The sequence below is a fragment of the Etheostoma spectabile genome, unplaced genomic scaffold (assembly GCF_008692095.1).
Source record: "Etheostoma spectabile isolate EspeVRDwgs_2016 unplaced genomic scaffold, UIUC_Espe_1.0 scaffold00005045, whole genome shotgun sequence".
Taxonomy (NCBI): domain Eukaryota; kingdom Metazoa; phylum Chordata; class Actinopteri; order Perciformes; family Percidae; genus Etheostoma; species Etheostoma spectabile.
The window spans coordinates 56,309-78,235 of record NW_022603220.1 but is presented as its reverse complement, the minus strand read 5'-3'; the positions used below and the strand labels follow the sequence as shown (position 1 = coordinate 78,235).

General features: G+C 41.4%; 4 non-coding genes across 4 annotated transcripts; 2 read left to right on the top strand and 2 right to left on the bottom strand.

Annotated features, from left to right (window-relative positions):
• The first annotated feature begins 18,059 nt into the window (after positions 1 to 18,059).
• trnaa-ugc (transfer RNA alanine (anticodon UGC)) lies at positions 18,060 to 18,131 on the top strand. The gene has a single exon. It is a non-coding gene; the product is annotated as a tRNA-Ala (tRNA).
• Positions 18,132 to 20,077: 1,946 nt separating this feature from the next.
• trnav-uac (transfer RNA valine (anticodon UAC)) lies at positions 20,078 to 20,149 on the bottom strand. The gene has a single exon. It is a non-coding gene; the product is annotated as a tRNA-Val (tRNA).
• Positions 20,150 to 20,385: 236 nt separating this feature from the next.
• trnav-uac (transfer RNA valine (anticodon UAC)) lies at positions 20,386 to 20,458 on the bottom strand. Its single transcript has one exon. It is a non-coding gene; the product is annotated as a tRNA-Val (tRNA).
• A 1,210-nt stretch (positions 20,459 to 21,668) lies between these two features.
• On the top strand, positions 21,669 to 21,740 carry trnac-gca (transfer RNA cysteine (anticodon GCA)). The gene has a single exon. It is a non-coding gene; the product is annotated as a tRNA-Cys (tRNA).
• The last annotated feature ends 187 nt before the right edge of the window (positions 21,741 to 21,927 follow it).

Here is a 21,927-nt window from a genome sequence, read left to right as displayed (position 1 = left end):
TGTGCATTATATCTTGTGGAGAGTGCTGTATGAGGTCAAAGGCTGGAAAATCAACCAACTTGCTTCTTCTGTTTATTCCATATGTGGTTTTGAGGGCTGATTTTAAGAAGTCTGTGGTAGCCCTTTCAATTTCAATGCACTGTCTTATGTGTTTTTCCACTGTCCTTTTGGTAAAGATTTCTTCATCAAAACTCCTTTGCATTTCCTCAAATGTACATTCACAATGCCTACATTTACTGTAGGCGAAACCTACTCCTTCCTTGAAACCTGCAAGCTCATGCTGCGCAAGTGTGTCCCCACATAGTGAAACAACAGCACCAAATACATCCATTTCACCATTCTGTGTTTGGATTTTGACACCATTATACAGCAACTGTAAGTCCTCATGAATTTTTTGCAAAACAACATCAACACCGCACTCATCAATATCAGTAGCTTTTGCTATAGCAAGGAGTCTGATTGCAGCAAGCTTTGACCTAAACTTGGGGTCTATGTTTCCTAAAGTATAATAAACCATCAGCAATTTATTCACCGAAGCATGCGACCCCAGGGGATTGCATATCTCTATTTCATCAGTGTACAAAATCACCTGTAAAGCAGTAGGTCTTATTGAAAACAGTGGGTGTGATTTGTAAAGGCTCCCTTCAATAAGGTCATACAAAAACCCATCTTTGTGGCAGCTCTGTGGTTCAGTGTTGATCATATCAAAAATCCTGGAGTTTGACAACAACTGTTCAAGACTCTTAATTAGGGGTACATAGTAAAAACATTTGTTTTTGATCGCAAGAACTCTTGATTGTCCTTTCTTAACTCTACAAACCCTTTGAGAAATCAGTACCTCCTCAGGTTTAACTGGGTTAAAAAGCTTCTGAATGGTGCTGTCCTGCATGTATGAAGTGGCCATTATGGAAAAAGGATCCTGAAAATTGTCCAATGTTGCCAGTGCCTCCTCTTGGAGCTTCTCCCTACTGTCAAAAGGTCTTTCAAGGACCTTCTTCATTGTGTCCCTTAAGGTACCCAGCAGAGCAGCTTGATACTGCTGGACTCCAGAGACAATTCTGTTGACGCTCCTCTGAAACATAAAAAAAGAAATTAAAGTATAAGACACATCCTGATTGTCTACCACCTAGATTTAGCATAACCCTACGTATTAAATATACTTAATTTCATACAAAAATAGCCACAGATCTCAGGAAATTAGATTTTGTAAATTTTGGGATAAAAGTAGGTCTGGTCAATTAATCCAAAATGTATCAAAACTGACATTTAGATCCTCTAACTGACAGAATCTGTCTGTTGTTTGAACACATTTTGGCTTTAGTGAAGAAGACACCAAACAAAAAGGAGTCAAAACCTTGAGAAAAAACACAAATCTGTTCAAGCACAATCACGTTATTGAATAAGGCCATTTTGCCCAGCACTTTAAAACTGTCCCCGATTTCTTTTGATTGACCCTTTGCTGTCCACTAGCAAGACCATAGATTGCCAGAAGAAATAGATGATAAGGAGAAGTCTTCCTTTTTGTATATTCCTTTCCCAAAAATGTCTCGTTGTTGCTGTTACAGAGATGTAGAATTGACAGTTTTAAATTGTAGAAAGAGCGTGACCAGATTTACTTTATTTTTGTCATTTATTTCCCATTTAAATGTACTTTTGAAATAACATTACAAAACATGTCATTTAGCTGACGCTTTTATCCAAAGTGTCTCACAATTGTTGTATATGTCAGAGATCGCACGCCTCTGGGGTAACTAGGGGGTAAGTGTCTTGCTCAGGAACACATTGGTTGATGTATTGCAGTGGGAATTGAACCCAGGTCTCCTACACCAAAGGCATTGTGTCATATCCACTGTGTCATCACCACCCACTGTATAATATAATTAAAGTTATAATTAATCTGGTGAATTAAAAAGGGTGTCAACATAAAATCTCTATGTAGTTCTGGGTTAGGGTAATACCTGGGACAGGTGGCATTGTTCCCGGACATTGATGACAAATGCTGCTGCACGTCTGGTAAGAGCCTCAGGTGATGCACCAGCACATTCCTGTAAAGACATGTTAATATACAATAAGAGTTCAGACTTGCTGACTAACGTGTTATATATTTCAGTTTTTCCTTCTATACATCAGTATTTCATTTTTTTTTTTTAATGAGAAGTCACGGGTTTGTGTTAACAGTCTAATGCTGCATGATCAGAAGGGAGCAAAGACAGTACTAAAAAATTACCACAATGTAATTAATATTGTTTTATTATAATATGCAAGATAGTCAAAGTAAAAGCTTACCTGATGATCAGAATATTGACTCTCAGAATCCTCAAGCTCTAGCAGAGACGTTTCATTTCGGCTGAAACTTGTGCTGACTTCACTGCTGGTCCTTTGCATCCCTCTTGTTTGAGTGGCACAGTCAGAAAAAATTGGTATATCAAAATGTTCTCCTCCAACCCTAGATGGCTCAGATGTAGTGACTGTCATCCATTTGGCGGGTGGGTGCCCAGTTGCAAGATACATAGCATGTGTCCGTCTGATACGGTAGTAGAAGGAGTTGTATACTCTGTATTCTTCGGTACATCCATCAATTCCGCATATAACACAAAAATCTGGATTTCGACTATGTGCTGTGTTAATATGGCTCAATAGAGACTTTAATGTTAAGGCAACAAAAACGAAGCAAATAACACACCTCCAGCAGGCCATGATGTTAGTCCAAAAAAGTGCTAGCTAGCTAATGAAAGCTGACGGTTAATGTTTCAGCCCAATAAAAATCAACACTAATGGCAAAATCATGAATTGCTAACACAGCATGGCCAAAAAAATATTATACTTGCACACTAAATGTAGCACAACGAGAGCGTGATGTACAATCCTATAGAAGATGGCGGCGCGATCAGACGCAGCGGCTCACGGCTCTCCTTTTCAGTGTTCTTTTTTGTTGTTTTTTTGTTTGTTTTTGTACTTCTTTTTCTCTTGGTTGTGTGCCATCGGCTTTGCGAAAGTCCACTACACCCGCCAAGACCTTTTGGACATCGGTGACCGGCACCAGATAGCTTTTTCGCCTGATTTTCATAACAACAATAACATTCCTGTCGACATAGCGAGACAGCCCGGGCCTCCGTGGATTGTTGTCGGGGCTAGGAGGCGGCGAAGACGGCGCAAGGAGAGGAAGCAGAAACGCGGACGCAGGGCCGGCGTCTTGCTAAGGCTAAGAAAACAACCTCACAAGCCACCTCTTCCGAGTCTGTATCTCTCCAATGCCAGAGCGCTAACGCATAAAATGGACGACCTGCAATTACAACTCGCTGGTAATCGCTTTGTTCGTGACTGCTGTGTTTTGATTATCACCGAAACCTGGCTTCACCCGGGCATTCCCGACGTTAGCATGCAGCTAACAGGACGCACACTACTACGCTGGGACAGGACTGAAAGCTCCGGTAAGAGTAGGGGAGGGGGGCTCTGTATGTACATACATGACAACTGGTGTAATAACGGGACAATCATAGATAAACACTGCTCCCCTGACCTCGAGTACATGTCTGTAAGATGCCGGCCTTTTTTTCTACCTAGAGAGCTAACGGTAGTGATCATCATGGCTGTGTACATACCGCCCCACGCCAATGTAAAAACAGCGCTCTCTCTCCTGTCGGACACCGTCAACGAACAGCAGCGGGCCCACCCCGACGGTGTCCATATAATTGCAGGAGACTTTAATAAGGCCAATCTGAAGACTGTACTCCCGAAATTCTACCAACATGTAAAGTGTCCTACTAGAGGACAGAACACCCTGGATCATGTCTACTCTAACATTAAGCACGCGTACAGAGCCATACCCCTCCCCCATCTTGGCCAGTCAGACCATCTCTCTCTCCTGCTCCCCCCAGCCTACACACCCCTCAGACGCAGCACCAGGCCCACCATAAAGACTGTTACAACCTGGCCTGAAAATGCCCTTTCCAAACTGCAGGACTGCTTCAGCCAGACAGACTGGGACTTATTTGAACACCAGGAGCTGGAATCATTCACAGGAACAGTACTGGACTACATTAAGTTCTGCATTGGGAATGTGACTGTGGACAAAACCATCCGGGTCTTCCCTAACCAGAAACCCTGGATGACCAGCCATGTCCGTGCACTCCTCAGGGTCCGCGACGCTGCCTTCAGGTCAGACGGACCGAGCAGCCCTGTGTACAGGTATGCTCGAGCTGACCTGAAAAGTGGAATTAAAAGAGCCAAAGCGGACCACAAGAAGTGCATAGAGTCCCATCTGTCCAGCAATAACACACGGGAGGTGTGGCGGGGCATACTGTACATGACATCACCAACTACAGGGGCTGTGATTCATCATCAGGAGACTTCAGTGCGAAGCTGGCAGAGGAGCTGAATTGCTTCTTTGCTCGCTTTGAGTCACCACAACCCGCCCCAGCCCTGCCAACACCTCCACCTGGTTTCTGCACTACCCCATCCCTACCCCCATCCACACCTGGTTCCTGCACCACCCCTCTCACCGTAAAGGAGCACGACGTTGAACGAGTACTCCTAGCAGTGAATCCAAGGAAGGCTGCTGGCCCAGATGGAGTTCCTGGCAAGGTGCTCAGGGCGTGTGCTCACCAGCTCGCCCTCATCTTTGCTAGGATCTTCAACCTCTTCCTGGCCCAGGCAGTCATCCCCCCCTGCCTAAAATCAGCCACTATCATCCCAGTGCCGAAGAAGTCTCCCATCACCAGCCTAAATGATTACCGTCCTGTGGCCCTCACCCCGGTAATCATGAAGTGCTTCGAGAGACTTGTTCTCCAACACATCAAGGACTACCTCCCCCCAGATCTGGACCCCTATCAGTTTGCCTACCGCACAAACAGATCCACAGAGGATGCCATCGCCGTAGCTCTCCACTCTGCACTGAGCCACCTGGAGCAGCAGCAGAGCTACGTCCGGATGCTCTTTGTGGATTACAGCTCCGCCTTTAACACAATCATCCCGGACATTCTCATACCCAAACTAGTCACTCTAGGCCTCCCCCCTCTCACTTGTGCCTGATAAAGGACTTTCTCACCAATCGGCCGCAGACGGTGAGACTGGGCCCCCACCTCTCCTCCACTCGTATGTTGAGTACTGGCTCCCCACAGGGCTGCGTGCTGAGCCCCCTCCTGTACTGCCTCTACACCCACGACTGCAGTCCGACCCACAACAACAACCTCATCGTCAAGTTTGCTGACGACACCACAGTGGTCGGACTCATCTCAAAGGGAGACGAGGCAGCCTACAGAGAGGAAGTCCTGAACTTGGCAGCTTGGTGTTCGGAGAACAACCTGTCTCTGAACACCAAGAAAACCAAGGAGATCATCATCAACTTCAGGAAGAAGAGCACTGACCTAGCCCCCCTGTACATCAACGGCGAGTGTGTGGAGAGGGTCCACACCTTCCGGTTTCTTGGTGTCCTCATCTCAGCTGACATCTCCTGGTCAGCCAACATCACAGCGGTCATCAAGAAGGCCCAGCAGCGACTACACTTCCTGAGGGTCCTCAGGAAGCACGACCTGGACTCCAACTTGCTGCTGACCTTCTACCGCTCATCCATCGAGAGCCTGCTGACCTACTGCATCACAGTATGGTACGGCAGCTGCACCGTGGCAGACAGGGAGAGGCTGCAGAGGGTTGTAAGGTCAGCACAGAAGATCACCGGCTGCCCTCTCCCCTCCCTGACGGACATCTACACCTCCCGCTGCCTCAGCAGAGCAGAGAACATCATAAAGGACAGCTCCCACCCCGGCTCTGATCTGTTTGACCTGTTGCCCTCAGGAAGGCGCTACAGGTGCATCAGAGCACGGACCAACAGACTCAAGAACAGTTTCTTCCCGAAGGCCATAACGACCCTGAACTCACCCCTGAACTCACATATGCACTGACTCCACTCCACAGCCCCCCCCGGCCCCCGGACTGTCTTCTTCATTCCGTCCGACTGTGCAATATTATTGTTATACTGTTACTGTTATATAATACCTCATAGGACACTGGAATCTGTGCAATTTTCATTTCATACAGTGCAATATTTAATACATTAACCTTTCCATTACTGTGCAATATGTATTTACTTAATATTAGTACTTAATCATTTCATTCCATCACTGTGCAATATTATTTATTGAGTGTTAACACTTACCTATGCTTATTCAAGCTGATTTATATATGTATACTTGTCAGTCACTACACTTTATATCTTTGACTTTATATTTTTGATATTTTATACTGTTATATTCTTATATTTTTTTTGTGTCAACACTGCAAAGGGATTGCTTTAATCTCGTTGCACAAGTACCGTGTACTTGTGTATAATGACAATAAAGGCATTCTATTCTATTCTATTCTATTCACTGGCCCAGCAGCACGAGGCTTTGAACGCACCTTTGTTCCTTTGATGTTGATCCGGTGTTATGTGCCTTCTGGGTTTTCTCTCAGTAGAACAGGAATCACAATTTAACAGAGTGAACCGAAATAACTTGTTACCTTGATTTAAGCTTAACTTCATAATTAATTAAATCGTGCACTATAACCTCCTGCTACACCTCTGCGCTATCCATGTGCAAGGACTCATAAATTACACCAGGCAGCACGCAATCGGTCTAAAACAACTGGTTACCCTGAGCTGGAAACGCGAGATCCAGAGGCTCTAAATCAGCTACAACAACACGTTTTGAATTTATGACAAGAAGCAATATTTCTATTTACGTGGATCAAATGCATACATCTACGTTTCTAATTACAACGTTAGGTTTACAACGGAAGACATGCATTTGAAACCCCTACAATACAAAGTTCTGTTTAAGAAATAATAAAAGGTTGTGCACAACCTTTATAATTGTTGATGTTGTAGTGTAGGCTATTTTATATCACCTACACACCCAGATATCAGCAAATCAGACAAAAATGCAAACACAATGAAGTAAGATTCCAATGTTTCTTGAAAGGTTTTGTCTGTGAAGTATCGGGTGCACTCATAAGACATACGTGGTAAACAACGTTCACCTTTGGGCTTACACCACTTTAAAAACCGATTTGCTGATATCTGTGTGTGTAGGTGACATAAAGTAGCATATACTACAACACCAACAATTCAAAAGGTTGGGCACAAACTATTAACATTTCTTAAACAGAACATTGTATTGTAGGGGTTTCAAATGCGTGTCTTCCGTCTTAAACATCATATTGTATGCTATTGGAAACGTAGATGTATGCATTTGATCCACGTAAACAGAAATATTGCTTCTTGTCATAAATTCAAGAAACGTGTTGTTGTAGCTGATTTAGAGCCTCGGGATCACGCGTTTCCAGCCCAAGGTAACCAGTTGTTTTAGACCGATTGTTTCTCAAACCGTGTGCTGCCTGGTGTAACAAGTTGTTTTGGTTTGCTCTGTTAAATTGTGATTCTTGTTCTACTGAGAGAAAACAAAGTTTTTTTCAGCAGTGACGTGAGTGTGGACGGTGCAGTGGACTCTTATGTTATGATTTTTTTCTGAAGAGGGTTCGAACCCAGCGCGACACAAATATCGCAATTTCTTTTTAAAACACAATTTTACCGCTGTACGATGTTATTGTAGTGTCGTGCTCAGATATTCTGTTCAGTTCAGTACAGTTTATATTGAGGTGCGACATGCAAAGCCCAGTAAAATGTTTATGAATTTGTAGCGAACCTGTCAAAGTGGGTAGCCGTTGAGATTTACACGGCATTTGGACAGCCTTGGAAACCAGTAAGTGGAAAAATTATTATCATGATTATTTTGATCAATATTGTGATCACGATTATTATCGCGATTATTTGTTGATTTTAACTAAAACTAATTTTATTGTCACATAGGGTATTTATAACTGCTTTCACATCCATATAATCCTACATTCTTCTTATGTTGAAGTTAATTATTGTACCTGTACAGCTGCAACACATGGAAATGAAAATTATCTGAAATAGCCTAGGATATATTTAAAAAAAATGTATCTCTGTGAAAGCTCCTTCACTTGTTTTAAACAATAACTGATTAAAAGAGCTAGGAAAAGGGGGGGGTCGATGGACGTACTCTCATGAAACGGCTGACTCATTAGGAATGGATGGGGGGGGCGATGGACGTACTCACAGAGAGACGGCTGACTCATTATGAATGGATGAGGGGGGGGGGGGGGGGGATGGACGTACTCACAGAGACGACTGACTCATTAGGAATGGGTCCAGCTGATTTCGTCTCACATGCTGTTTCTCTGCGAATAGAGGTTTGTCCCTCATATTTAATAATATACAGCTGTGTTAATAACAGTTAAAACTGTGGACAAATGTCAGAAGCTTGACACCGGCGCTGTCGCCGCTCTGTCTCTGTTGCTGGGGAGCCTGTGTTAGTGAAGGGGGGGGGGGGGGTCTGCGCGGAGAGTAAGAGGAGAGAACCAAACACAGGCACGGCTTTAAAGAAGAAATGGGTCATGTAACGCAAAATCATATAAACCATATTGATATAAACAACGTTGCTTTGTTTATGGAGATGCAGCGGATTGACCTAGAGGAAAAAATTACTCACGCCCTAGAGCTCTGTGAGCTAACAGACACTAACTAGCACCCTAGAGCCCTGTGAGTTAACAGACACTAACTAGCACCCTAGAGCCCTGTGAGCTAACAGACACTAACTAGCACTCTAGAGTAAGGCTGCACGATTATGGCCAAAATGATAATCACGATTCTTTTGATCAAAATTTTGATAGCGATTATTTGTTGATTTTAACCAAAACAAATTTTATCATCACGTAGGCTATTTATAACTGTGAGAGGGAGTGTGATGGACGCTACTCACAGAGAGACGGCTGACTCATTATGAACGGGTCCAGCACGGGTCGAATGGCGGATACACGTCGCGTGTATGAAATGTCTGTATTGTCACTGCGCTGCATTTTTATGAACTATGATATTCTGGCCATGGGTCACATCTCTGGCCCAGGTCCTGGTCCAGGTCCAGCAGCTCCATCTCCCACGCTGTGACTCTACCAACTGAAGTTAGTTAGTCAATATTGTGATCACGATTATCATCACGATTATTCTTTGTTGTTAACCAAACAACTTTTATTGTCACATAGGGTATTTATAACTGCGTTCACATCCATAATGTGCTACATTCCTCTTATGTTGAAGTTGTATGTTGTATAGACATACAGCTGCAACACATGGAAATAGAAATTATCTGAAATAAATAGCCTAGGATAAATTAAAAATAAAATGTTTTCAACAATAACTGATTAAAAGAGCTAGGGAGAGGGGGGGCGACGACGACATACTCACAGAGAGACGGCTGACCCATTATGAATGGGTCCAGCGGGCTCCGTCTCACACGCTGTTACTCTACCAACTGAAGTTAGTTGCATTCAATAACTTCTTCTGTGTTCTTCGCCGTGGCGGCCGCGATAGCAGAGTTACCATGGAAACACTGGTACAAATACAGGTTTGCCCCTCATACTTAACAATATACGTTAATAAAAAAATTAATTAAGTTAATAAAAAATTTAAACTGTGGACAAATGTCAGAAGTGTGGACCGGGCCGCTGTGTGGCCGGGCTGCGCGGAGTAAGAGGAGAGAGAGTAGAGGAGAGAGCCAACACAGGTACGGCTTTACAGACGAAATGGGTCACGTAACGCAAAATTAAACCATATCCATATAAACAACATTGCAGCGGACGCGAGGACATTAGCACCGGTGCGTCCCAGAGGAGCTAACAGCTAACAGACGCTAACTAGCACCGACTAGCACTGGTCACTGCTGTTGTCTGAAAAACAACTGACGAGACAAAATGTTGCGTTTACTGGTAAACCTTGAGACCGACGTATAACCGACTGTTATCTGTTGAGTTTTCTTCCTGTTATTCTGTCCTCTGTGACTGTCTCCATCTAGAGACTAAGCTGCACGGGGTGCAGGGAACTACTCTGACTGGCTCATGATCAGACATGATGGTTTACGGAGCGGTAGATGCGTTATGCAAAAAACCCGAAACGTTCTATGAAATGACGCCTTTAAAAAAAAATCGCTCGATCACGCAAATTTGATCGTGGGAAGTCAAAATCGTGATCGCGATTAAAAATTGATTAATTGTGCAGCCTTACCCTAGAGCTCTGTGAGCTAACAGACACTAACTAGCACCCTAGAGCCCTGTGAGCTAACAGACACTAACTAGCACCCTAGAGCTCTGTGAGCTAACAGACACTAACTAGCACCCTAGAGCCCTGTGAGCTAACAGACACTAACTAGCACCCAAGAGCCGTGTAAGCTAATAGACACTAACTAGCACCCTAGAGCCCTGTGAGCTAACAGACACTAACTAGCACCCTAGAGATCTGTGAGCTAACAGACACTAACTAGCACCAACTAGCACTGGTCACTGCTGTTCTCTGAATAACAAAGATGGGACAAAATGTTGCGTTTACTGGTAAACTGGAAAACCTTGAGACCGCCGTATAGCCGACTGTTATCTGTGGAGTTTTCCTCCCGTTACTCTGTCCTCTGTGACTGTCTCCATCTAGAAACTAAGCTGCGCGGTGCGGGGAACTACTCTGACTGACTCATGAGCAGACAGTGGTTTACGGAGCGGTAGATGGGCTTTTGCCAAAAACCCGGGGCGTTCTATGAAATGAAAAAAAAATTGCTTGATTACGCAAATTTCATCGTGGGAAGCCAAAATTGTGATCACCTCAAACTTGCCCCAAATGGACCCCACTGTATTCCCTTAAAGAAGAGACCAGGCCTGCCTTGTGTTTAAATATAGTAAAACACAGTCTTCTAACCCTTGTATCATTATCTCTGCATGTCCCCCCCCCCTTCCGGGTCTACTAAAGGCACCTTCAGCAGACGGCAAGCTGGCGACCAGAGCAGGAAAGAAGGGCAAGAAGGAGGAGGAGGAGGAAGAGGAGGAGTATGTGGTGGAGAAGGTTTTGGACCGCAGAGTGGTGAAGGGAAGAGTAGAGTTTCTGCTGAAATGGAAGGGGTTCTCAGAGTAAGTATGAGTCTAGAATATTAATGCTTGGTGTTCTTGGTCCTGAGATATATAATATATATATACATATTGAAAATAGGTGTCAGCATGGTATCATGTCCTCAAAGTTGAAGGTTTGGTATTATGACACTAGGTGCAGACCCACAAATAACCTTACAAGATGGCAATAGAAAAGGAATAATAGGAATGATAATAAGAGTGAGAATGGATTGTCTAAAAACAAAGTGTGAGGAGATGTTCTTCTGTCTGCACTCACCTTTCCAGTGAGGAGAACACATGGGAGCCACAAGACAACCTGGACCTGGACCTTATCACCGAGTACATGCAGAAACACAAGGAGACGGAGGAGAAGAAGAAGGAGGGCAAGAGGAAAGGTGTCAGGGAGGAGGAGGTGAGTGAAGGAAAGAGGGTACTCCAGACTGAAGAGTCCCAAAAATCTAATCTCAATACTAATGAATACACACAGAGGTTTCACAAATGTCTTTTAGGATTTATATATCATACCGTAATTCCTCAAAGAAAAACCGGTAGTCAATTAAACTGCGGCCCTCTGATAGTGGTCTGGGGGGGGGGCAACATGGATAAATAAAGGCCGGGAAAAATCAGTGTGGATAATCTCCTCGGTGCCTTTCATATAATGTGCAGTCACGTTTATCGTAATGTACATTTCTACCAATTTAACTTAACAGATTCAACAATATATTCATGCTTTGTATTTCTGGATTATGGTTGTAATGTAGAGTATTATTTTTTGTGATCAAATTTAGATTTTTGATCTAATTAAGAAACAAAGAGTGCCAACCAATCCCCTGAGTCTGAGAGGCTGATGACCCCTACAGATACTAGATCAAGTTCAACTGGGAGTCAAACACTCCCACAAAGAAAAGTTTCCAGCACTACCAATCCCAGACCATCCCCCGGTTGTTACCGCCTGGCTCAAGGCCGCCAACAAAAAGGCCACACAGATATATCAACCCAAACTTTATTAACACACACACAGAGCGTAACCATGGTTATGCAGCAGTGGAACTTAGACACAGACATGCTGTGAACGATGCTTCTGGTTTTACTTAGCTTACTACACCATGGCGCCTTACTAACTCACTCACTCTGTCTGTTGATATACAAACGCAGATCAGTGGACATGCATGTGTTGTTGGGGGGGTGTATGAGGCAACCCCCCTTTCGACCAATCAATAGATCTTTGTATCCAAAACCTTTACATACAGTTGTGTTCAGAATAAGATCAGTGTTTTTAAAGAAGTGAATAGTGCTCAAAATCCTTAGAATAGCTTTTAATTCCATAATACCAATGCAATGGGAGCACTGGCCATTCATTTCCAAATCAGAACATGACCAACATGAATCAAGTCTGTGTTCTACCTTTACAGGAAATTAAGAAAATGGAATATTAGCAGTATTTGCATTTTTCTTTACAAACTCAAATGTTTACTGTATAAACTGACAAATGTGTCAGGGTTTTAATCCCTGCACTAATATTTAGTTGCATAACCATTATTTCTGAGAACTGCTTCATATCTGTGTTGCATGGAGTCACCTGTGAACAGGTATTCCAGCCCAGGACCATTTAACTCCATCCCATAATTCCTCTGCATTACTGGGTTTGGCCTCAGAAACAGCATTTATGATGTCACCCTACAAGTTTTCTCTGGGATTGAGGTTCAGAGTTGGGCTGGCCGCTCCATAACATCCATCTGGTTCATCTGGAACCAAGACTTTGCTCCTTCCTGGTGTGTTTTGGGTCCTTGTCTTGTTGAAAGACCCGTTTCAAAGGCATTTCCTCCTCAGCATAAGGCAACGTGACCTCTTCAAGTATTCTGATGTATTGGAACTGATCCATGATCCCTGGTATGTGATCAACAGGCCCAACACCACAGTATGAGAAACATCCCATAACCAGCATGCTTTACTGTCTTCACAGTGGCCTGGGGCTTGATTTCAGTGCAGGGGGGTCGGAGGACAAACTGTCTGTGGCTCCTAGACCCAAAAAGAACAGTTTCCCTCTCATCCGTCCCCAGATTGTTGTTCCATTTCTCCGTTGGCCAGTCAATGTGTCCTCAGGTTGTTTCCCACGTCGGTCAGGCTTTGGATGCCATTTCAAGGCATTTTAAATCATTTTGGCAGAGCGGCTTATAATCTTCTGCACTTCTTTAAATGTTTTTTTCCCTCTCATATCAACTTTTTAATGAAAGTCCTCTGTTCCTCAGAGCAATGTCTCGAACGAGCCATTTTGCAGAGTATTTCTGTGTGAAATGCACTATAACCCACATGCACAACATGTGCTTCCTTCATTCCTTAAATATGTATATTTATACAGTATATAGATTGATTTTGGGCCATAACTGACACCTGTTTCTTCACAGAATCAATCAGCTCACTAATTGACCACAACACAACTATTAATTTGAACATGCTCCTTTCATTACAGATTAAATTCCACAGAATGAGCAGCATGCGTGTCATGACTGTTGGTTTTCTAGGACTCTACAACACTTACTAGTAAATGATTCGCCATGTAGAAATATCACTTTTACGAAAAAATATGATTTATGAGTTTCACAAAGGCTTGAGGAAATGGAGCTTGTGTGGACAATACCACATTATACTACCATATTACTTAATTGCTAATGCCTATCAGGGACAATTGTTCCAATTTACTTTACTGGAGTAGAGCTGTTCCAGCAACATGAAGACAACACAGTAACCCCTACAGATACCAGTGAAAGCTAAAAATCTGTGGGAAAATGTTACATTTACAACTTTCCCGGCACAAAAATCCTGGATGATCCCCCATTTGTTACTAAACAGCTGGCTAAAAGGCTGGCAACAAAATGGAGGCCACACATAAATTGATCAAAAGTAGTTCATTTATCACAAACTAACCAACACTGGATGTTACATTTGCCATAATGCAACTCCATAATAGTGATGTTGGCAGATAATTAAGAAAGGTCAAACAATGTTCCATAGCTCTATATGTTGGTTCTAGTTTAAGATAGAGCTCTACAGCATGGCACCTCACTAACTCACTCTCTTGGTTTTTCTCTGTTGATAGAAACGGAGAGGAAGAGGAGTCAAACGTCACCGCTGTCAGCACTGTGACAAATCCTTCACATCATCAGGATATTTAAAGATTCATCAGAGAGTTCATACTGGAGAGAAACTGTACAGCTGTGAACAATGTGGGGCAGCTTTTTCTCAGCATGGTAACCTTAAAAGACACCAGCGCATTCACACTGGAGAGAAGCCGTACAGCTGTGAACAATGTGGGGAAACTTTTTCTCATAGTGGTAACCTTAAAACTCACCAGCGTATTCACACCGGAGAGAAGCCGTACTGGTGTGAACAATGTGGGGAAACGTTTTCTAACAGTGGTAACCTTAAGAAACACCAGCGCATTCACACTGGAGAGAAGCCGTACAGCTGTGAACAATGTGGGGAAACCTTTTCTCATAGTGGTAACCTTAAAACTCACCAGCGTATTCACACTGGAGAGAAGCCGTACTGGTGTGAACAATGTGGGGAAACGTTTTCTAATAGTGGTAACCTTAAGAAACACCAGCGTATTCACACTGGAGAGAAGCCGTACAGCTGTGAACGATGTGGGGAAACCTTTACTAATAGTAGTCACCTTAAAACTCACCAGAGCATTCACACCGGAGAGAAGCCGTACTGGTGTGAACAATGTGGGAAAACCTTTTCTAACAGTAGTCACCTTAAAACTCACCAGCGCATTCACACTGGAGAGAAGCCGTACTGGTGTGAACAATGTGGGGAAACCTTTTCTCAGAGTGGTAGCCTTAAAAGACACCAGCGCATTCACACTGCCTCGTTGTGAACATGTTTCAGAGCCAAGCTGTTTCCTCCTCCTCCTCATGCCCTGATAGCTGTGTTGTTATATTCTGATCTTCTCTCCACATTGAAGGCTGACCAGCAGTAACTTTATCTTCTGATCAACATGTATGTTATTGTGGATCAGCTGGACTGTTTTCTGTCTTTCCTCAGAACCCTTTATCATTTAGGCACCAGAATCGGTGCCTGAACCCATCCTTTTAAAAATAAATTTTTTAAATGTATATTTTTTTTTTTTTAACGAGCACAAAAAGACAGCAACATTTAAGAACGGCTTCTTTATTACTATATGGTCTAAATTAAATGTAAAAAAAAAAGTAATATTTCTCCAGTAAATTGCTGCTAAATGACAAAAACAACCACTAGATGGAAAAGGCAGCCCTGGTGTTTCAGTAGCACCGAAATGAGGCCTCCAAATCCCCGTTACTATTCGGTCCGATAGATACCGGGTGTTAAGGCACCGGTGCCACACTAGCACCGGGTTTCGGTACCCAACCCTAACCACAATGTACCCCCAGTGGGAAGGAGAAGGCCCAAAGGAGAAACATTAAGACATTTAAAGATGTTTTGGTTGGAAAACGTAGACATGTTTGAAACTTTTTTTATTTCGTAAAAACTTTCGTCTCATCTCTAGAAACTTAATAAAAAAATGTTGGTTGACAGGGAGTCAGTGTAATTTTTATTTTAGGAAAAATTTAGGAAAAATCCCAAAAGTTGTCAAAAACTCTAACCTTTGAGCATTGTGAGTTGAATAAGCGCAAATTCAATATTTGTGTAAATTGGTCCTCTCATCATTACCAACATACTAGAAGTCGGACATTTTTAATTGTACGCTCTCAAGTTATTGTTTTGTAGTTTAACATGTTTCCCTACTTTGTGGAATTTCTTTTAATAATCTTTGTCTGACATTTCATTTTTTCTGTGACTGAATGTGGTTTTAAATTTGTTGATGTCTGTTCAGACTGAAAGAAAAGACACTGATGATGTTTTACAAAATCAGAAAATAGAAAGCAAACTTGTAAAATAACATCAATGATTGAATTGTTTTAAATGTCTTGCAATGTGGAACAATTTAATACAAAATAAAAGAAATAAAACGAGGCCTCGTGCTGATTATTTGTGACTTGATTTGGTGGATATATCCTTCCTGCCGTTTCTGTGTTTAAACTCCTTGATAAGAGAACGTTTCCATCCACTAAAAGTGCTGAAAGACTCAGATTATTATTCTAATTGTGTGACAACATTACGGGATGGATCCCTACAGAGATAGACCTTTTAGATAGAAAAATGAAGTGATATAGCAAATTGTCTCAATGATTATTTTATCAATAAAATAAATAAGCTTAAAAATACTACACCGCTACACAACACGGCTTTGTCAAAAACATTGAGAAATAAGATCATGGAAAGTAAAACATGTAGCTTTAAATTTAAGAGTGTCAGTGTTTTGAAAGTAAAATTACTTCTGATGAATTGTAAAACAAACCACGTGGTGTGGACTATCTTGAATATAAGTGGATTAAGCCAATAGTTTCAATCATTGTTCCAACTATTGCTCATATAAGTAATATGTGTTTTATGGAAAATATATGTCTGCAAGCATGGAAGATATGTAAAGTTATGCCAATAGCAAAGAATAAGAAAATGCCTTTCTCTGGATCAAACAGTAGACCAATAAGCTTATTACCAATTCTTGGTAAAATATTTTATGAACAGATTCAGTTTTATTTTTTAAATAAATTAGTTACAGTTTTTCAGCATGCATACATACAGAGGAAAACACTCAACAGCCACTGCCCTGACACAGTTGGTTGATGACTGGTTTAAGGATATGGACGAGAGAAAAATAATAGGTGTTGTGATGCTTGATTTTACTACAGCATTTTATATAATTGACCACAACTTACTGTTAAAAAAACTGGAATATTATGTTTTTTTCACAAATCACGTTATTATGGAAGGAATGTTAGTGGACTGAGACAATTAGTTTACCTTAATGGAAGATTTTCAGGCTTGTGGAACATGGAGTTCCTCAAGGAAGTTGTCTTGGGCCACTCCTCTTCACAATCTTTACCTTACAAACGATTTACCATCTGTTTACTAAACTACAGAGAGAGTTACAGTGGTGGACTGGATCAGGAGTAACAAACTGACCTCAGTGGATCTATAACTACTAGTTTAGTGGTTGGAACTCTTTTTTTTAATGTTCCAAACCGAAACTTGAACTCAGTATAGAGCAAACTTCCGTAGAGCAAAGAGAAGAGGCTAAACCTTTGGGTGTGATAATTGACAAGAGATTGTGTTGGGACAAATACGTTCAGAAGCTGGTAACTAAAATGGGCAACACCTTGTCAGTTATTAAAAGGTGTGCAAACATCTTCACACCACAGATAGGTAAAAAAGTCCTTCAGGTTTTGTTTTTTTTCACATGTGGATTACTGTTCAGTGGTGTGGTCCAGCACTTTGAAAAAATGACAAGTGACTAAACAATAAAGCTGCACATGTGACGCTCGTGTGGGTTTAGATCAAATGTTGATAACATGCATGAACAACTCTCATGGTTTAAAGTTAAAAATAGATTTGTGTATTTGCTAATGTTTTTTTTACATAACGTTATAAAAAAACAAAACACCTTTTATTTCAAACAGAAAACTGTCCTTTAGTACTGCTACACATCCTTATCCAACGAGGCGTGCAGTAGGAGGGAGTTTTATTTTACCTAAAGTGAAAACTAAATTAATTTAGCGTTCTGTCGGGTACAGAGCGATGTGTGAATGGAACTCTCTCCCAACAACTATCAAACACAACTCTCAGTATGGTTTAAAAAATCACTTAAAACATATTTATTTCAAAGGAATTAAATATGTAATTTAAAATTAGTTTGTTATAGGGCTTTTGTTATCTTAGTTCTTAAATTGATTTATCTTTTCGGAGTAGTGTCTTTTATTTTATTTCTTGTATAAATTGCGTTAACTTTAAGATTTAATTATGGTTAGTATTTTCTATTTTATGTCTGTGTGTGTGTAATGAAATGTCATAAAGAGTATTGTCAAAGAAAGGATTGTAGGACCCCAGGAAGAAAAGCTTTTAGTTCATGCTGAAGCTAATGGGGATCCAAATAAAACAAACAAGTTTAATTCAACATTTTTCCCGGGTAGGGGTTTCTGTTGAAACATTCAGGGGATGTAGCTCAGTGGTAGAGCGCATGCTTTGCATGTATGAGGACCTGGGTTCAATCCCCAGCATCTCCATCAGGTGTTATGGTCCAGTCTGTAAAAGAGCTTTAGACGATCTTACTCTGACGGATGAAATGAAATAATGCAACAAGTGTAACAAAGGCAATAAAGTGGAAGATAAACTTAATAAGTGTCTGATGACTCTGTGCACTTTAACCATGTCCAGCTTTACTCAGCAACTGAGACGGATTTGAACAAATTTGTATAGCACAGTGTTGTGCATCCTTGCATGTATGGTACTTAATGCAAAAATCAGTCTCAATGCCCAGATGTGTTGCAACATTTGCAGTCAACATTGTGTTGCCCAGTGATGATGGTATAGTGGTGAGCATAGCTACATCCCCCGCAATTGACCAGGGTTTGTTTCCCAACCATTGCAGTTTATTTGTCAAGAAGTAACCAGAAAGGTTACTTGCCCAACCCAATTTGATAAAATATTAGATCTCTGTTATGGTACCAATAAGGGAACATATCAATCAATCAAGCTGCCTCCACAAGGATCCACAGACACAGGCAGTACACTACAATTTGCACTTTGCCCGTGTCTGGTAACTACTACTAACTAATTGAAAAGTTAGTGTTAGGATTAGGTTAAGGCGATGGACTAGAGATCCATTGGGGTCTCTCCGCGCAGGTTCGAATCCTGCCGATAACGAGAGAAATTCTTTAAGAGTGGTAGCAAACCAATGACGCATCACAGTTTACCAAATTGCAGATGTGCCTTTATGAACAAAATTGTGTTACCTCATAGTTACTGGAAGACACCAGTCTCCACCAATGTATTTCTTTTCAGTCTGTGTTACAAGATTTGCAGTGATTGTCTAGCAGAAAGGCAACAGGTGTGTTACTTGTTACTTTTTTGACTATGATTTTGTACCATAGCAGTGCAATCATTTTGCCCAGGTTTGATTTCCAGCCACTGCAGTTGCATTTACAGGTTTTGAAGCCATATATAACATTAACATTACATGTTTTACCCAGGTTTCTTCTTTTATTCAGTGATATTTCAATTTCCTCGTGAGAGTCATCCCAAAAGGATTAATAAAGATAAGTCTATCTCAGAAAAAAGTCAAAAAAATCTGAAAATCTTCAGGGGATGTAGCTCAGTGGTAGGAAGCATACGATATTAACGCCTATGGTAATCTGACTGGTAGGGTTATAGATCGTAGTGGTAGACTAAGACCTCCTGTGACACAAACTAAGCAGTATGCACTGTCTTTTATACCTCAGACTATCAGACAGGACCACAAGCACTTCAGATGTACATGTTTTACAGTCTCTTTTTTTACTGTATTTATGTACTTGTACTGTAGTATATATATTGTATTACAGTCCAGTTTATTTGGTTGTTACAGCAAGTATGAGCACTATAGTTTCCATTTTTATGGATGAAATGAACTTGACACACCGTTAAGTTTACTTTTCAGCAGCTGGAGACATTTCACTGCAGACACTTGCATCAACAGACTGGAAATGGCCTTACTGCTGATACAAAGCATAGGAATTAGCAGAGGATGGTTTCAATCCATCGACCTCTGGGTTATGGGCCCAGCACGCTTCCACTGCGCCACTCTACTCTGCTCTTCAAGTTCAGGGGCTGGAAAATTTGTTATTCACATTTTGAGGGAATGTTTGGGATCCTGTGGCTTTAGAGCACCTTTAAAGCAGGTCAGGTGGTAAAAGGACATATTTCTCACTTCAAACCATAAGTCTGATTCCATTGGGGATTGAACCCAGGACCAGATGTGAGCAGATGTGATAACTACTACACTATGGAACCTCTGACATACTGTCATCTTTAACATAATCGTAACAATACATTAATATAATGGCTGGAGGTGAGGTTCTGAAAAGACATGGGCTTATATTTCATTATTTGCATTCAATTCTTTCTAAAGACTTTTCAAATGACAATTGCCAGGTGGTACCAAGTACATAGTTCTTACTTTAAAGCACAAGACTGGTTCCACTGGGATTGAACCCAGGACCTTCTGCGTGTAAAGCAGACATGATAACTATTACACTATGGAACCTCTGTACTACTGTTACCTTGAACATAACTGGAACCACACTGTAAATAAAATGGATGGAGTCCGGTTCTGAGACGTGAAACCAATGCAAAAGCACTGAAGAAGTTTTTCAGATAGACGATATGTCTTTGGAGCAGGTTTTTTTGATTGTCAAGTGTCGTTCACTCCCTTTTTTAAGACTTTCCAGGGACGCCTGCAAGATGGTAACAGGACATAGTTCTTACTTTAAACCTTAAATTTGGTTCCACTGGGGATTGAACCCAGGACCTTCTGCGTGTAAAGCAGACTTGATAACTACTACACTACGGAACCTTTGTGATATAGATCTTTACATAATCTTAATATAAATGTGACCTTAACCATAGACTGTAGAAGTAGCTGTACTGTAGCTCCGGTTCAGGAAACAATGCAATGGTGAACGAAGTGAAGTGAGGTTTCTTTCAGCACTGTAGCCTGGCTGACGGATGGTCACAGCTCTACTGAGCCAAGTATTCCCAGAGCTCTAGTAGTAACGACTTTATGAGATTTTAAAAATAATTTTCCTCCTGTGCCTTGTAATGCGCACAGTGCCCTGCTATGCCATGAACTACTACAAAGAACTGCTACAAACTACTATTTTTTCTACTTTTTGTTATTTCCACTCTTCATTAACCCCAACCGGCCTGTCAGTCACCGCCTACCAAGAGCCTGGGTCTGTCCCAGGTTTCTGCCTAAAAGGAAGTTTTTCCTCTCCACTGTGGCCCTGTTGCTTGCTCTGGAGGAAACTACTAGAACTGTTGGGTCCTTGTAAATTTTGGAGTGTGGTCTAGACCTACTCTATCTGTAAAGTGTCTCGAGATAACTCTTGTTATGAATTGATACTATAAATAAAATTGAATTGAATTGAATTGAAAATGCATGTTCAAAACACAATCTATGATCAATATAATATACAGTCTATTGTACAAGGGCATACCTGTCACATCTAAAATAATGAAGTTAGCTGATGATAGTGGGGTTTTTTTTGTCATTGTGTTATGATTGACTAAATGTTCCTGTTGGAAGAGAACATGTGTTAGTGTTTGGAATAATTATTTGATTTTGAAACATGTTCCCAGTGTTTTGTTAGACATAGTGTGTATTGTTAGTGTATTATTGTATTTTGAAAATTAGTTTTGGAGTTTAGTTTACAATGTGTGATTTTGAGCATGAAATTAACTGTTTTGCCAGTTGTGTGTTTTGTGTGTGTTGGTGTGTTAAGAGTTTAGGAAACTTGTTAAATGTATCAAAAAATCTGTCATAGCAATTGTAAAAAACTGTAATAGTATAGCTTACACATGCGGATGCAGTGCTAAATGTGTTAATAATTTTGGAAATTTGTTAAAAGTATTAAAACAACTGTCATATCACTTGTAAAAAACTGTAACTCCCTTTCATACAGTAGATGAGATTTGGATACTATCTCAGACTGTGAAGGTAACCACATGGTGGAGGCCCAGCCATTGTTTTGCTGCACCATAAGCATATTCAACATAGAGTATGTGGGGGTATAGCTCAGTGGTAGAGCATTTGACTGCAGATCAAGAGGTCCCCAGTTCAAATCTGGGTGCCCCCTGCGAGAATGTGTTTAGGCTATCATATTTATGATTGTTGTTGATACTTGAAAAAAGCATGCATGTAACTAATGTTGCTTCTTTCCAGAAGCCCTTGTGCTTTCTCCCCTCTCAGACTTTCTTTGGATTGTGGAGGCACCTGAGTAGTGGATGCAGCTGCTGCCGTGGTCCTGCTGGACGCCCTGCACT